This window comes from Hydra vulgaris, chromosome 08 (assembly GCF_038396675.1).
Source record: "Hydra vulgaris chromosome 08, alternate assembly HydraT2T_AEP".
Taxonomy (NCBI): domain Eukaryota; kingdom Metazoa; phylum Cnidaria; class Hydrozoa; order Anthoathecata; family Hydridae; genus Hydra; species Hydra vulgaris.
This window is the reverse complement of record NC_088927.1, coordinates 49990983-50008840: the sequence shown is the minus strand read 5'-3', so window position 1 is coordinate 50008840 and position 17858 is coordinate 49990983. Positions and strand designations below refer to the sequence as shown.

At 28.3% G+C, this 17858-nt stretch overlaps 2 long non-coding RNA genes across 4 annotated transcripts in view; both read right to left on the bottom strand.

Annotated features, from left to right (window-relative positions):
• Positions 1-3422: 3422 nt before the first annotated feature.
• Positions 3423-5828, bottom strand: LOC136083931 (uncharacterized). Its single transcript, XR_010640217.1, has 2 exons — positions 5604-5828; positions 3423-5164 (listed from the first exon to the last, which is right to left on the bottom strand). It is a non-coding gene; the product is annotated as an uncharacterized LOC136083931 (long non-coding RNA).
• Positions 5829-9099: 3271 nt separating this feature from the next.
• LOC136083930 (uncharacterized) overlaps positions 9100-17858 on the bottom strand; it is a 27133-nt gene continuing 18374 nt past the window's right edge. The window contains exons 2-5 of one of the 3 annotated variants that reach the window (XR_010640215.1): positions 10162-10185; positions 9832-9852; positions 9569-9592; positions 9100-9479 (exon numbers count right to left, since the gene is read on the bottom strand). This is a non-coding gene — a long non-coding RNA (uncharacterized LOC136083930). Of the gene's footprint in view, positions 9593-9831; positions 9853-10161; positions 10186-17036; positions 17269-17858 lie in introns of those variants that run through there. The other 2 variants (XR_010640216.1, XR_010640214.1) reach the window with 2 other exon arrangements.

Below are 17858 nucleotides of genomic sequence, written 5' to 3'. Positions count from 1 at the left end.
AGTTCTTTTGGTATAAATGAGTTTTGAAAAAATATAAATCAAGACCATAAGAATTTGAAATAAAAGCATCTGAATATATCACGTGCTGCTTTACACAAATAAATGGTGATGATGACACAAACAAAATGTGGAAAAAAGTCCTTTATTTTTATAGCGTTTAATAATATTTATTTCGTCAGAAGCATCCTAGCCAAATGTATTGGTGATTCAAAAATCGGGCAGTATAATGTAGTAATAATAAAGCAATCAAAAGTTATACATTTCCTTGGTGTTTTCATTGGTGAAAATCTTAAAAGTAAAAGTCATATCGATACTTTATGCCACAAAGTTTTAAAAAATATTGAAGTATTGTAACAAGTAAGAATTTTTCTAAATAGACATGCATTAATTCAACTTTTTTTACTCGCTTATTCAACGTAATGTAAGCTATGCAGATATTGCACGAGGTAGTACTAAAAATAAAAAAATTAGACCAACAGAAGCATCTAGCACCATTAATAAACTTTAAAGACCGTTAAACTTATCCCAGACCTCTTTTATTGGAAATGAATGTTCTTAATATATATCAACTAAATATTTTTAATATCTTTTGCTTTATGTACACTGTAAAATAAATTGTATGCCTATATCCTTTTCAAACTTATACGCAATGAAACCAAATAAAATTTGACCTAAGAAATTACGATCTTGTTCATAAACATAATTTGCATATAAATTTTGGAAGATCTCTTACAACATATCACGGAGCTTTTCTTCGGAACCTAATAGTTTTAAAAAATTTTGATTTTTCTCGAAGTATGAATTTGCATTTATTTAAAAATAAATTTAAAAAAGTTATTTTCTAAATTGATAATGTATTCAAGTTCATTTGAGCTTGATCCTTATTTCGATCCGTATTGTGTGATTCCTTAATGTAATATTAGAATTATTAGGTTGTTTATATAATAATTAGGGCTGTCTCGGGTATATTTTATTCTGCATCCGTTTTTCGGCCGGATAATAACTTCATCCGGTTTTTTATGTACCGGATATTTCATGTTAATATCATTTGAAAATTGAAAGAAACCTAGAAATATTTTATTTTTAAATAATCTAATGTTAATGGTTTCTTTATAACATTGTTATTATTAAGGCAAAGTGGGCCACAACGGGCCCCAAAGGTGAGATAGGCCCCTATCAAATCTCTTACTTGGACATAGATTATTACAAATTTGGCTTTAGAATATTGTTCGGCTGACAATAAAAATTTAAGTGAACCATCTGAAAAATAGTTTTTTTATTGTTAATTTTTGGCAAAATGAATGTTTAATAGTACAACTTTTAAAGTTTTATTGAGCTAAGTTTTTTTTAGTTTGACTATAGTTAAAATTATTGTCAATTTTTCTCTATTCAGAGTTTCAATTTTCAATGTAGATAATGAACAGAAGATTATGTATCATCAACAAATCAGTTATAGTCAATTTTTGGTTAATAATCAGGTTTTATTCAGAAATTAAATTACGGGGCCGATTATAGGCTATTTCCACAGAAAATGGGCTCCTAGCATTTCTGTGTTCAACGGTTGTTTCTTAAAATAAGGCAAAGTTAAACCTTTAATTTTCTGATGTTAAGTTGTAGATAGGTCAAATATCCGGAAAATTTTTATGTTGTTTTTGGTTGGTTACAGCTAGTTGATTCTATCTTTTTTTAAAAAGGGGCCTGTTTTAGGTCACTCCCCTATTATTATTATTAAAGTACTACTAAAATTATATATGCGCAATAAATACATCAGTTTATCACTCATTTATATTTTTTTACCTCAATGTTGAGAAACTAACATATTTAGCCTTGATTGCTTTTTCTCATAAAGGATGAAAACAATCTTCCAAAAATACAGAGGATGCATGTGGTGTTAGTAAATTAAGTGTTAACTCTTTTAGCAGTGGAAACTTCTTTTCGTGTTTCTAATAATTTAAAACTTTAGTCATTATTTTTTTCTATAATCGAGTGATTAAAGAAAACATCATTTCCATGAACAGCTTTTAAAAAGGAGACTTGATCAGATTTTAATGCGTTTTGGACTTCTTTGTGCAACTGAAGAAGATTCAGTATTAATATTTTTTTCTCTTCATACAAATTACAATGAAATTTTTTTTGCGTGATTATGCGGTGGAGTTGTGCAAAATGACTTCTGACCAGATTTATTACCCTGCTTATCTGATTTCCACATGCAACGCATATTGCTCTAAAATCACAGTTATCATTAATTTAGAAAAGTTGTGAAACAAAGTTCGCTATTTTGAAGGTTTATCACGATAATATTTTGTCATTATAAAATATATATTTTAGGATTTGAATTACATTATCCGGATATCCGGTTAGATAATTTTAAATATCCGGGTCTTTAATATCCGGTCGGATAATGAAAAAGTGTTATCTGGAACACCCCTAATAACATTTATACGAAAAGTGCTTTATATCTAAAATTAAAGTTTTTAAATATTGCCGTTTAACGGCATTCTTTTGTTAATGGTATTGTTGTTAACGGTACGCTATTCTATTCTTTAAATACTTGGTATTTTCACAAAACATTTTTAAGCGTGAGATTAGCGCAAGTTTGGCGTAAGTTCAAAATTTATTAATTTTTGTATTCACAAAACTTGCTTAGCAGCCTAATACAAAATTTTTTTTTTTTTTTTTTTTTTTTAAATTTTTATTTTAGGTGCCCCAAGAAGTCCTAACGGTCTTGTCACTGAGCACCGCGGAAGTGCATTTAACCAGGAAGTTCACGCCTCCTTCCTTACCGTGACGCGAAAATTTGTCCAGAGCTCGTTTCGAACCTGGATCTTCCTGCTTATAAAGCAAGCGTTCTAACCACTGCGCCACGGCCGCACTTTACAACCAAATTTAGGATTTATTTTTTGTAAGTTCAACTCTCAAATTATTTTATTTACAAAACATCTTCAGAAAATGCTCAGCCTGATTTAAGCAACAAAAGTCATGTTTAGTTGAAGCTACCTTAACCTTGGCGTAACTTTAAAGTATTTGCGTTGCTCATGCATACTGACGTTTTTTGTTCAGATATGTGATAAGATTTTTTATAACTTGTGGTAAACATGGTGTATATGTTTCTATAAGTTATTATTTAGTTATTTGACTATAGGGGAGATTGGGGCACCTTTAACGTTTTTATGGTTTATGTTTGATTACTTGAAAATTCTTGCAGACAACAATACTATTTTATTCGGAACAACTAGCTAATTTTACTTTATTCGGAACAACTAGCTAATTTTGGTCCAAGTAATATTTAGTAAGCTAGAACTCAACTTTATAACATCACCTACAATGGATCACGGTACCCCATGTATGGGGCACCTTGATTTGCACTATGGGGCACTTTTATCTTACATACAGTTTTTTACAAAATCAATAACAAGTTGGCATTAAAGCATTATTAAAAACACAGCTCTTTAAATTTCTGCCAAGAGATTCACATTTAAAGATTATTGAACAAGGTTTTTCATACGAAATTTTAAGAAATGTTTGCAAAAACTGAAAATTCAAAATCGAAAATCAAATGTCGACCGACAGGAGTTGTGCCACCATGCTGCATTGGATCTGGAAGCTTGCAGACAATATCATCTCTGGTAAACTGGTACAATTACTCACTGACAGAGATGAATTTATACGATTTTAAATTTTCTCTTTTCAAATATTTTAGCATTCGCACATTTTCTTCTTCACAGATTTGTCCAACCTAATGAATAGCTTTCTTTTTTTTTATCAAATTTAACAAGAACAAAATCCTTCACATTCAGTGCATCAAAGTCAAAGTTCAGGTCTGATGATTCAAGAAGATATCGTTTCAAGATCATTTTCACTGTCTTCACTTTCAAGCGGTCGTAGGCGATGAATATTATCAGAATCATCGGAAAGTTCCATTGGTTCATCGTCTTCAACTGCTGGACTTGTATTTTTTTACATTTTTTTTTCTTATTTGTTTCCCGGCAACATTAGATCCAGATTCAATGTTTGATTTAGTAAAGGCTTTACCGTAAGCTTCACACACAATCGGAACAATGTTATACATATTCATCGGTCTGGTACTGCTGATTAGCCAGTTGCCGCAAGCGCCATTGTAATGCCTCTTCAGAAGCCCATAAACAGATCTGTCCAACGGTTGCAGCTTGTGACTGTAGTGTGGTGGAAAACTAAGCATAGTTATTCCGTTTCTTTTTCCAAATCGAGGACTGTCACAGATATATGACTCTCGTGGTTGTCTGGCATGAGAAGAACTTGAGAATCTTTCAAACCGTGCGAATGTTTGATAAAACGTTTCAACCACTCGACAAAGATATCTGATGTCATCCAACCAGATGGATTAGCAAATTTTACGCATCCGGCTGGACCATCTTCAATCATAAAATCTTGAAACTTCACCCTCGAAAAAACGAACAGTGGTGGTATCAAATTGCTGATCGCATTTAATCACACAGCAAGCTGTCATGAGAGTTCCTGATTCTGCAGATGTTATGCTACCTACTTGTTTGACACCTTTACTAACAATAACCTTAACAGGTTTTTGTACGGTTGTTATTCCTGTTTCGTCCACATTGTAAATGCTTTCTGGACCAAACTGATCACGTTCTCGCACTCCCGGAATCTCCCAGAGATTCCGAAAAAATTCACTAACGGTGAATCTGTTGAAACCTGTTGCTCTTGCAAAGCTGGTGGCTTCTGGAGCTCGTAAAGATAATTGTAGTTTTCTTTTCATAAAGCTCTGTAACCAATCGATGCCTGCCACTTTGTTCTTAATCCATGAATCCGGACAAACTTTATTAATAGCAACAGTCATTTCATATGCTAATTGGCGCATTGTTTTCGTTGAAAGGCCATAGTTCATCTTCGAAGCTTGAAGCAAATAATTTGATAAGCAGTCTTCTTCTTCTGTGAAGACCTGTTGCGTATTAAATCTTGGTTTAAATGTAACACCCGGATTAAGTTTTTGCACTTTAACATATCTTTTCAATGTCATACGATCAATGCCAAACTCTCAAGCAACTTCATTGTTAGGCCTGTTTTTCAATAAAACTTCATCCACAGCTGCTCTCATTGTTTCGGGAGATACCATTCCTCTATCTGTCTTCCGAATTCTATTTCTAACCATTTTCAGTCAACACCAAATCTGAAGTTTTGAAAAAAAATCATAAACGTTTTTAGAATATGATACAATAGTTTTATATATATATATATATATATATATATATATATATATATATATATATATATACACATATATATATATATATATATACATATATATATATATATATATATATATATATATATATATATATATATATATATATATATATATATATATATATATATATATATATATATATATATATATATATATATATATATATATATATATATATATATATATATATATATATATATATATTCGTCACAAAAATGCAGTAACATTACAAAAGAACATAAGTAATAATACTAATTCAGTCAATCAATCAATGAAGCAGTATTAATTAACTAAACATGAAGAAAAACAACTTCAAACTAAATGAACGAGAAACAGTGACATAAATTTAGCAGCTACTTACAAATACAGACGCTCAGAATAAATTGACCAAGCGTCTACGCACGGGTATCGAACCCCGACACCAAGCGTGCATCACTGGTCAACAGCATGATCTTTTTCTTCAATGAGAACGGCATGGAAAATGTTAGACAAAAAATTACTCTTGTTCGCAATTATCTTCTTTAAATGTTTGATCTTTCGTATTAACAGTTTCAAATCCAGCGGCAGCTGATAAATGTTTATGTCTATCAAAAATTTAACAAAATTAAATCGAGTATTATTACTATATCTTGTTAAAATAATTTACTTTTTTATTTTTTATTATTAATTTTATTTATCTAGCGAATGGAAATATTTTTTCTTTGTGCAACGAATGCATTTCAATAGTTATTCGAATGTAATTAAATACAACAAATTATACGTATCAAAGTTTTAGTATGGGACACCTTGATCCTCAGATCAACCAGCTCCGTGTAAGAGAGATCAAGGAACCCCTATAGGTATACATCATGTAATAATGGCTGTATCTCGCTCATAAATAGCATTCAACGGCGAAATCATACCATAAAATATGCGTCAATGAAATACCAAGTGACTGCAGTTGATATTTTACAAATATTTAAAATAGTAATAAAAATATATGAATAATTCTCCTGTTTATCAAATTTCCCATTTATCGTGAAAATCAAACTTTTATTTCTTAAAATTCGTAAAATCGATTTTTTGTCAAAACAACAACAAAAATAAATAGCCAGAAGTATATGCAGTATAGTATATGCTGTATATGCTGATAGTAACTTAAGACGTCACGCATATATAGTTATAAATAGTTGATGTAGCGCTAAAAGATCAAGCTGCCCCACAGATTAAAGAGCCCCTAACTCCCCTACTACTTTTTGTTAAAGTTCAATAAAAAGTAGTTTTTTAATATAATTACTTCCGTAAAGGAAGTAGTTAAGATTTAAGTTATTACAGCAAAAGAAATCCGTTTGCACATTTTTTTAAAAATTCATTTATTTACCAATAAAATTGAACAAGTTACAAACTTATTTATAATTTTACAAAACTAGGATCGGCGCCACTTGCACAGTTAAAATCTAGTCATTGGAGTGATACCTTAATAAAATAAACAAATAAAGCAAAAATTAGTAATACAGATAGCGACCAAGAGATCAAAGCAAAATTTAAAGAAGAACAATAATATTTAAAAAAGCAAGTTTAACTGACATGAGAAATAACGAATGAATGAGATAACACAACGTTTGACGATCAGAATGATGATAGAAAATAAAAAAGAAAACAAAAGAATATTTTAAAATATTATGAGACAAAAAAAAAAAAAAAAAAACTTTAATAATAGCAACAAACATAAAAAGCAACAATAATAAAAATAATAAGCTAAAGATCACAAAAAAAATATTCGTCAACATAAATAATATACAAATGTTCACGTCAATATAAATTATGCACAATATTACACAACAGTATAAACAAAAATACCGTCTGATTATGTGTAAAAAGTACACATAATCAGACGGCATTGTAAACAGTACACAAAACTACAGGATAATATAAGCAATCCAAATAACATAAATGAATAAAACTTAAAAAATGTTATTTTTGTTTTCTTTTAATAACGTTATTTTCGAATTTGTCGCGAACATTTTTATTCTTTTAACTTAGCGTTTTGTTCTACTGTTTATTTGATATTTTTCTTCAATTTTTATTCTTTAATATTTTCATTGTTTTAACTTTATTTTTTTTATTTTTCAAATTTTCTATTCTAAACAATTTTTATTTATTTTTCTTTTATTTTTTCTTTTGCTCGTTTATTTTACCTGCTCTTTTATTTTGCTCTTTTACTTTTCACCGTTAAAAAAATGCTTCATCCATTTGCGATGTCATAGCAAAGTGAATTAATATTGGGAATAATATTGGGAACATTAGCATAATATTTGTTTGTATGTGGCTACATTTAAATGAGCTGTAAGGTGTTGCAACTAAAACTTTTAGTTTAAAGGGGAAAAAAAAAATCCCAATATTAAGTTCAATTGAATAGTTTTATGTTCAATAAAGTATGTTTACAATGTGTCTATATATCAATATATTTTTCGATAAAAAGATCATACAATCGAGGTCATTTACAAATAGTTAAAACTAATCTTAAGTATATACCATGAAATAGCATTAATAATACAAATAATAATGATAATAATAATGATGATAAATTATAAGAATAATAAGAAAATTATATGATAATAAATCAATATCAATTTTAAAACAACAATTGAATATAATGCATAGACAGGAAAGTTACAAACAGTTATGTACTGACAAAATGTAACAACCTACCACGTAACTAAAACAATTACTGCAAAAAAAAAGTAACAATGATTTAATAAATATAATAATAATAATATCAATAATCATATACATTAAAGTAATATAAATATTTCATCAAAAAATAACAATAAATAAACGTGTCACCTACACACACACACACACACACACACACACACACACACACACACACACACACACAAACAATTTAGTCACGAAAAGTATAGAGTTTTCATAATAAATGAAGATAATAAAATAAAAAAGTAAGTTATCAAACAAACACATATAGTCTTTCAAAAATAATAAAATTTAAAAAATATTCTTTTTGCTTTCTTCAAAAGGGGAGAAATTTTTTTATTTTATTTTAATTCTTTTTAATTACTTTCCATTTTCGAACGTTTTTTTTCTTTTAACTATGGCTTTTTGTCTTTCTTTTTTCATATCTCATTTTTTTTTTGTTAATTTGTTTGATTTGGCTTTTAATTTTTTTTTTTAGTTTTTGCTTTTTTATTTCTTCCTCTTTCTTTTCTTCATTCTCTTTAATTTTTTTTATTTTATTTTATTTATTTTTCTTATTTCACTTATTTTATTTATTTTTCTTTTTTTTTTTTTTTTTCTTTATCTTTCTTTTTTTAAAATTTACTTATATAATTCGTTATAAAAAAGCGTCCGCTATTCCGGAAGCCCCTGCACTGTAACTGATGTAATATATATCTGGGAAACATATAAATGTAAAATAATACATTTATATATAAATATATATATGATTTAAATGTTGACATCTTGTACGAGAGTGTATATATATATATATTAACTAATTTAAAACATCAGATAATTTGAATTCTCTCAATACTAAATAACTTATTTGAAATTTTCGCCGGATTATAGGCACCGGCATCATCAGCAAATAATATAATACTAGCAGAAAGAAACCCGTAATACAGGTTATGGTCGGTCTGTTACTTAATTTATAGTGGCTGTTTTCCACAATTTAAAGTTGAATAATTTACAACTGACAGGTGATATCAGTGTAAGGCAGAACCATTTTCCTCGACATTACTAAGTTGAACACAATACGTTTTTAGTTACTGACACAAAAAATAACACTTCATCATGCTTTAAATTGACGAAAAAGTAAAGCTAAATTCTTGTTATATTTTTTAATTCATGAACTTTAATTAATAAGATTAATATGAATTGAAGGTAAATTATTCATGAGTTATTAATTTTTTGGTATCCCCTTGATACATGTTTCGTTAAAAAAGGAAATTGTCTTTAAAACGTTAAATGCACACAACTAAATAAATTTATTATAAATATCTAAGCAATTGAGTACAAATACGTTTCAAACAAAAAAAAGTTAATTTACAATCAAACATGTGTATAACAAATTTAAAAAAATAAAAAGTTTTTTTTCCAACTCTCCTAAAATAAAAAATAAAATAAAGCTTAGGTACTTGAAGTTTTAAAATTCCAGTTACAGTACAAATAAGCAAACTCCTATTAACAAATATCTAATAGCAAAAACACTGACTTAATTCAGTCTTCAATTCTGTGTCTAAACAATAAAAGCACTTAAATGTATAGACATTAAATTATCTACTTAACTTTTTAAAAATAAATTCACTCAACTAATGTAACTAATACCTTTATTAGATCTCTCTTGATCAACTAAAGAAAATAAATCTTAATTAAACTAACTTGATATAAAATAATAAAAAGCTGCCTTACTGAGAATTATAAATTTCTTCTCTTTATTATTGACGATATAATTTTAAGTAGGACCTAAGTTCTTGGGCTTATTGTATAAAATAATAAAAACCTACTTTTTTACTTTAAAGTCAACAACAATATTTTAAAAAATATTTTAGTTACTTTATAAAAAATAAAAATCCTTTTAAACTTACTACCTCTCTCTTCATTATTTTCAACTAAACAGAAAAACAAACAAACATTTGATAGTAAATTTTCACTTTGGTAGTAAGTTATTAAGTAGATTAAATAAATCTTTGATCTATTTAATCTGCTCTAACAGTCTACAACTTTGTCATTAAACTATAACTATTTTCTACAACCTGGTGTAATTTAACAAAAATATATTTTTTAAGTAATTAAAAAATATTTAAGATTATAATATATAAGATTTTAAAAACCTGAAATTTTAAACCTACTTAAAAAAAACAGATATATTAAAAAGTATTTTTTTCCATTTTTAAAAGTAAAAATGCTTTTTAACTTACTTTCTCCAATAATACTGCTGTCATCTAAACAGAAAAGCAAACAAATATTGAAGTCAATTCTTTCTTAAACCTCTTTAATTACTTCAATATTAAAATAAATATTTAATCTTTCTGTATTGAATTAATTTACGAAAATTTTCGTTAATATAATTTAAGTTGATATAAACATTTATCGAAAATGTAATAATACTAAAAAAAAAAAAAATTAACAATACTAAAAAAAAAAAAAAATCAAATTAAGTTATAAATTGCATTTTTAGCAAAATGTTGTCTTGGCTTTTAGTAAATAAATAAAAGCAGTAAGTTCCAATAATGAAACTACCAATTATTCATTTTTAACAATAGACACCAACGTGAAGGTAAGCCAAGCAGTCTATCAACACAAAACATCACAACAACAACACATAACAATAGAATATTAACACCCTTGATCCTAAAATCCAGCGAAAATAACAAACCAATTTAAAATATGAAAGACAAAATTCGAAAACCAATTTAAAGTTAACTATATTTATCTTTTTACTAAACATATAAATACAGAAAAGTATATTTGCTTTTATATTCAATATTAGTTAATCAATTACTTCAAATTTAGGACATTAAAACGCCTTAGATTTAAAGATCAAGGTTGCATACTCTCTCATACACATTACGCTAAACATTAACAGACATTATGTGTTTCCAGAATAATTAAAAAAAGGCTAGACAACACAACCTAGCCCTAAAGCAGTAACACCGCCTGGCACTAAATGCTGCCAAGTCACACCTCTGCTATAAGTACACCGCTTGGCTGGCAAGGTTATCAATCTTGCTCAACATAATCCCAAGTGACACAACTTTGAAAACATGGAAACAACATAATTTTAAAATATATACAACTATAAACAAATATGGTTTTATATAACACATGTAAACACATTTTATAACAATATTAAATGACAGATATATTTATCAAAAACTATGAAAAAAAATAATTAAAATAATAAATAAAGTTATACATACAAGTACTCACAACCTACAAACAGTAAATTTTCGAAATGAAAATCTAAAGACTATAAATTAAGAACCTTAGAAAATATAACATTATTTGTGTAACACTTTTCACCTACCATACCCTGAATGAGATGTTTATCAATTTTGAAAAACAAACTATTAAATACTCTAGTTCTTGAACATGCAACTTATAGTTGACCATGAGAGAAACACGGTTTTTTGAGATATACCACAACATGCGGTAGTGGTAAAGCGCTTGCTTCATAAGCGAGAGGTTCCGAGTTCGATCCCCACCACGTCCCTGGTAGTACCGCGCTCAACTTGTTTCTCCGCGCAGCGGCCTTGTTCGTCAAGGTTCGTGTTTCGGAATTATAGAGTGGAGAGAGGGTTATAACCACTATTAAGTAACCTCCTCGTCTGTAGTAGCCTTCTCGGCCTTGAGGAGGGGAGGTGAATAACAAAAAAAAAAAAAAAAAAAAAAAAAAAACACTATCAAATGTTTGACCTTGACTTTTATTAATTGTCATTGAATAAGCCAATCTGACAGGAAACTGACGACATTTCAGAACAAAAGGTATATTAGAATCTGATGGAGCCAACTGAATTCGAGGAACAAAAACCCATTTACCACCAGAAACACCTGTCAAAATCTCTGCATCAATATAATTATTTTGAAGAGCACAAACTTTCATTCGAGAACATGCATAACCCAGCTTTGAGATCTAAATTTCTAAGTAGCATAACTAAACAACCAATTTTCAATTTTAAACAATGAGGTGGCATACCTGAAAGAATTAAGCTGTTCAAAAACTCAACAGGAGTTATTTCTTTCATTAAGGTCATCAGTCTCAATTTGATCAGCACTTAAATAAATTTTGACCTCACCCGGCAGACATTCAAGCACTTCTTCATTGATTGATAATGAATCAACATTAGTTGGTGTTAAAATCACACGTTTAGAATAATCATTTTGATCAGCATCTCCAAAAATCTTTTCAACAATCGATTCATTTTCTCTAATAATGCACTGATTTGGTATTTCAATGCATCCTTTAAAAGGACTTTTGACAGGTATAGTTCCATTCCCAAGTTTTAGTAGCCACTGGGAAAATTCACCTTCCATCTTGCACTCCCCATCTTGCACTCTCATATTTTCAGTTAATGCAAACTTCTGCACCCATTGCCAATGCAAAGAACATTTTATACGCAATTCTACTATTTCAGCTGGTTGTCCTCTTTTCACAACAGGCAGAATTTGCCTGAAGTCACCACAAAAAAAAAAAGATTTTTCCTCAGAACGGAAAGTTGTTGTTGCAAACATCTTTTAATAACCTATCAATTGCATTTAAGGCACGTTTAGGTATCATGGATGTTTCATCAAGCAAAAACAAACTAACTTGTCTTAAAAAATGCCCGTGTATAGAGTTAGGAGTTACATTTCCAATATTGGAACAGGAAGTTTGAATGTAGATCCATTTGTAAGAAGAGTTGCTGCTATGCCAGTCCATGCAGCTGTAGCAGATTTAAAGCCCCTACTTATGGTTTCAGCAATCAAATAATTATAAGTAAAGGTTTTTCTACTACCAGCAGGTCCATCCATGAAAAACAATCTAGAATGTTGATTTTCTACACTTGGTTGCTCATTCAGTGCAGCAAGGATAGCATTACATACATTTAATTAATTGACATTAAGCAACAGTCTCATTTGGTTGGCTTCGTCAATTGATTGTTGAACATTTTCATCAAAATTTTCTAGATTTAAGCGCATAAACTCATCAATAACTGGCAAATTGTAATCAGCCAGCATTTTACCGTTTTGATTTATAATCTTTTCAATTTGATGAAAAGTAGCTTGTTCAGCTATTAGAAGTGAATGAGCTCTTCCATCATAAAAGCTTTGTATGTATTCCAGAGATGCAAAGGATTGTCAGGTTCACAAAAGGTCAAAATAATTGAAAACAACTGTTTAATTTGCTTTGGCATACGTGTTAAAACCGCCTCAGAAAGAGTATTCTGCCATTCAGTGTCATCTTGCAACAAAACTTTCAAAACACATGCTTCACGAAATGTTTCAAGGACAATACCATTAACAGTACGCACATCCTTCCACGATGTTGCACCTTTTGCTTGCAAAAGTAACAGTCTAAGAAAAAATAATTCTTCAGTTGGATTAATTTTATACATTCTTACTATCACCTTATTACCACCCCTTTGTCTAACCTTCCATTTACAATGTTTATCATCAAATATAAAGTGATAAGGAATGTCTACATACGAATAGCAATGTGCTCTTTCATTTTCAGTATTTAACTTAAACCATGCCGTTAGGTGCGTATCACGTTGAGCTGCACAATCTAAAGCCATTTGTTCTGCTCCTTCTCTAAACTACAATAATTGATTTTCAGGTAGATGAACTTTAAGGCGTGTATTAGTGTGTGACATATGACTTATTGGAAAATTCGCCACAATGCTTCAGGTGCACTTACATAACAACAATATAAAAAAGAGTTTACTTCATGATGATTAATTTGTTCATTTATTAAAATATTGGCACAGTCGTGATCCTTGTATATATATTTGTACAAATATTTAACAGCCTTAACAGACATGCAAGCATCAACATTAATGTGAGCTTGATATTTCTTTGATAACAATGGATTGTAAGGTACCACCCAGCAGTTATCTACATTGTTACCTTTAATATTGATAACCAAATTATTATCACAACATCTATAGATGTTGTGATAATGATAGATGTTGATGTTGTATAATGGTTATCCACGCTATAGCGTGGATAACCATTATGAACTGCTACTGTCTTAGCATTAAATTCTTTAGGATAGTTTTTGCTGCACACCCCATCTTTCATGCAGGGAGAATTTGGGTTCAGTATGCCGCATGGACTGTGAATCTTGCAAGTTTTAACGACGTCATAAAGGTCTCGATTAACAATCGGATCTGGAATTTCTGGAGATATTAAATTATTGATATCATGAGCTGTTTCAAACTTATCATCATTTGCAAAGTGAAGTAAAATATGAACATGCAAACCACGCTTTTGAAAACTCAATAACCTGAACATGTGTTACAACTTTCCCTAATACAACCTGCTTAAAAATGTCATTGAGAAGGTTATTTAATTTGAGTTTAATGAGAAGGTTATTTAATTTGAGTATAAATTGACTGCCAGTATAAAGTTTTGGAAGTTTTAAAGGGATTTTATCGTGTTCATGAAAGCGATGAAAAAAAGAATACTTTGTTTTATCTAAATTAATTTATAATTTATTTGCATTAAGCCATTCTGTGAGTTTTATGAGTTCCATGTTAACTGAATTAAACAACATTTTAATATCGTGACAAGCGTGAAACAAATTTGTATCATCCGCAAACGATATAGTGTCTAGTAACTTACAAGATTTGCTTAAATCATCAATATAAATTAAAAATAAGAGTGGTCCTAAAATGGACCCTTGTGGAACACTACATTTTATATTTAACTATGAAAGAAGTAAACCTATGCTTGCTGAAATAAATATTCTAAAGAAAAAAGGTCAATAAACTATATATCTTTTTAAAATTTCTTTTAGACACATTCTTTCAAGAATATTTTTTAAACACATTTTATGATTACACTAACTACAAACAAATTTAATTTATGTGTTTTATAATGCCAGTACACAACTTTACTGGCATGGATATCACCCATGCTCTCAAGGAAGCTATGTCACATTATAGAAAAGTAAATTACTTGGCTAGCAAGGTCAACACTCTTGCTGTAAACTGAGCTAAGCCACAACAATATGAAACCTTGCAAACAACATAATAACCACTTACAAACTATTAACACATAACATTATAACACATCACAAACGTAAAAACACTTCATATATAAAAAAAATTTACACACTTACAAAACATAAACCATATATATATATATATATATTTATATATATATATATATATATATATATATATATATATATATATATATATATATATATATATATATATATATATATATATATATATATATTGTTGTTTTATTGTACCAAGTTATGATACAAAGTCTCTTGTTTGTTTGAGAGTGATCAATATTAAGTAAATTGTTTACAAAATTGATCAGTATTAATATATAAAAAGTTTGATTATTTGAAAAAATACAACTTTGTGATGGAACATAAAGTTTCATGCCCTTCGGCAATCATCATTTATATTTTATTTTTTAAATTAAGAAAAAACCGTTAAAAAATACAAAATACAGAAATTGACAGAAAAAACATAACAAAGTAATGGAATGAGTTCTGACATCAAAACAAAAAAACAAACAATATTTAATTAATTAGAAAATTGATCAATCACCCATGTCGAATAGGGCGAGAAGAAATTTGTTTCGACGCCTGCACTTGGATAGCATTTCACTTTTTTTGTTTAGCAGATTTTTATTTTTGGAAAATAGAATTTCATATTTTTTGTTTATGCATAGTTTGCAGGACTTCATGGTTGGGTTGTAATTGAATTGCCTAATTATTTTCCATTTATCAACAGGGTTTAAGTTGGCATCTTTTAATTTCCAAAATTCTTTTGATTATTCGGTGTCGCTTTTGTATTTTAGAATCTTAAATGATTTTATATGGTTGGCATAACTAATTTTGAATGGTGTTTCACTTATACCGGTGTAGGATTTGTTGACAGGAGTGTTAGTAGGATTATTGGAACTTATATTGGCTTGGTATATAATATTTTTTGTTAACCATTGGTTTGATAAAGGGAAGGTATTTTTATTAGGGCAAATGCAGTTGGTTTTAGGTAGAATTTTTTTGTTGTTCATAATTTGTTGATTGTGTGCGTTTAAAAAAGACTTCATATTCGGCATACAGCTATAGCTTATTTTTATCGTGTTTCTGTTAAAATTTAACTATTGCATTTTCATATTGAATGTAGTATAATTTTCTTACATTAAACTTAAGTAAGTTAGGGGAGAGTGGCGCACCATGATACTTGGAAACCATGAACTATTGTAATTGTGGAGGCAACTTAAAAGTTTTTTAGCATCAAGGTATTTTTCAAGTTGTTTAATTTTTATTCTGAAATATACCTAAACTATTCTAATAAGGTACTACATGATTGCATAGAAAATTATATCTGGCTGAATTCCTATATTCTCTATGGATTTTGATTTTTGCACCGCATAGACCAGCAACTGGGTCATTTACTGTTAATGGACTGAGAGTATGATTTTGCTACTTAACTATATTAAAGTTCTTGGAAGTTTTAAAATATTGTATCAGGTTCCGTAACTAAGGCAGTAACTTAGTAGCCTGAAGCTAATAAACTTAATAATAAACTTTCAAAACAACTTCTGCAAGTTTATTTTTGTGAAACCACTTTGCGTTTTTATTTGTAAATTCGCTGTCAACAAATCTTTATTATGTAATTACGAAGTTACTACATTAAGGAACAAAAAAAAAACTGAAATTAAAAAAAAATGAATCTGATATATTAAAATATCATTTTTTTTTTAAAAGACATCAATTATATAAAATTTAACAAATTGAAGAATTCCAAGTATGTTAAAATTTGTATCACAAAAAAAAATTGTAATTTTAACAAACATATGTTCACGATTTTGATTATTAACATTAAGTATATAATGGCTATTGCTTTTGGAATTCTTCATGTTACATCAGGATTTGGAAAATTATTTTATAGATAAATCAAAACTTCATTGCAATACTCAACACTAAGTTTATTATTAAGTTTATTATTAAGAAGTTGAAACTCCCTAACTTCTCAGAAATTGTGCAACTTTAACTATATTGCGAATAGAAATCATAATGAAACTATTACAAATTATAACTTTAAGCTCGTAAAAAAGACGTTACCTGGTATGTAATTTTAAATAAAATTTGTTTAATTCATCAAAAGAAAAGAGAGTCTTCTTAGTTTCAGTTTTTCTGATACATACAGTGAGCTGTTTAGCTTAGCAGTTAACTTGATCAAATTGACTTGTTAGTTCCATGAAAATTGCATATTGAAATTCTGAAAAGTAAAGCGAAAATTCAATTAAATATTTAATTTGTGATTTTTCAAAATTGACAAAATATTTATTACTAATTGCAACTTTTAACTGTCCAAAAAGAGAATAAAATTCAACTACTTTTTCATTTTCCGTCCTGGAACATAATCTAAAATTTGGTGGTTGATTTCTTTCCAACTATATAAATGTTCTTGGGAAAATAAAATAAATTTATCATTTTTAAATCTTGAGTTATTTGCATTGATAATTACTTAAAAACTTTGGCATATATATAATTCTGACATATATACAATAAAAATAAAATATGGCTGATGATTGCCGAAGGGCATGAAACTTAAAGTTCCATCAGAAAGTTGTATTTTTCCAAATAATTTTTCAAAAATTTCAAAAAACTCTACATACATATATATAAATATATATTTATATATATGTATATATGTATATATATTTATATATATATATATATATATATATTTATATATATATTTATATATATATATTTATATATATATATATATACATATATATTTATATATATGTATATATATATATATATATATATATATATATTTATATATATATTTATATAAATATATATATATGTATATATTTATATATATATACATATATATGTCTTTTTGATGAGTCTTACAATAAAGTTTTAAAG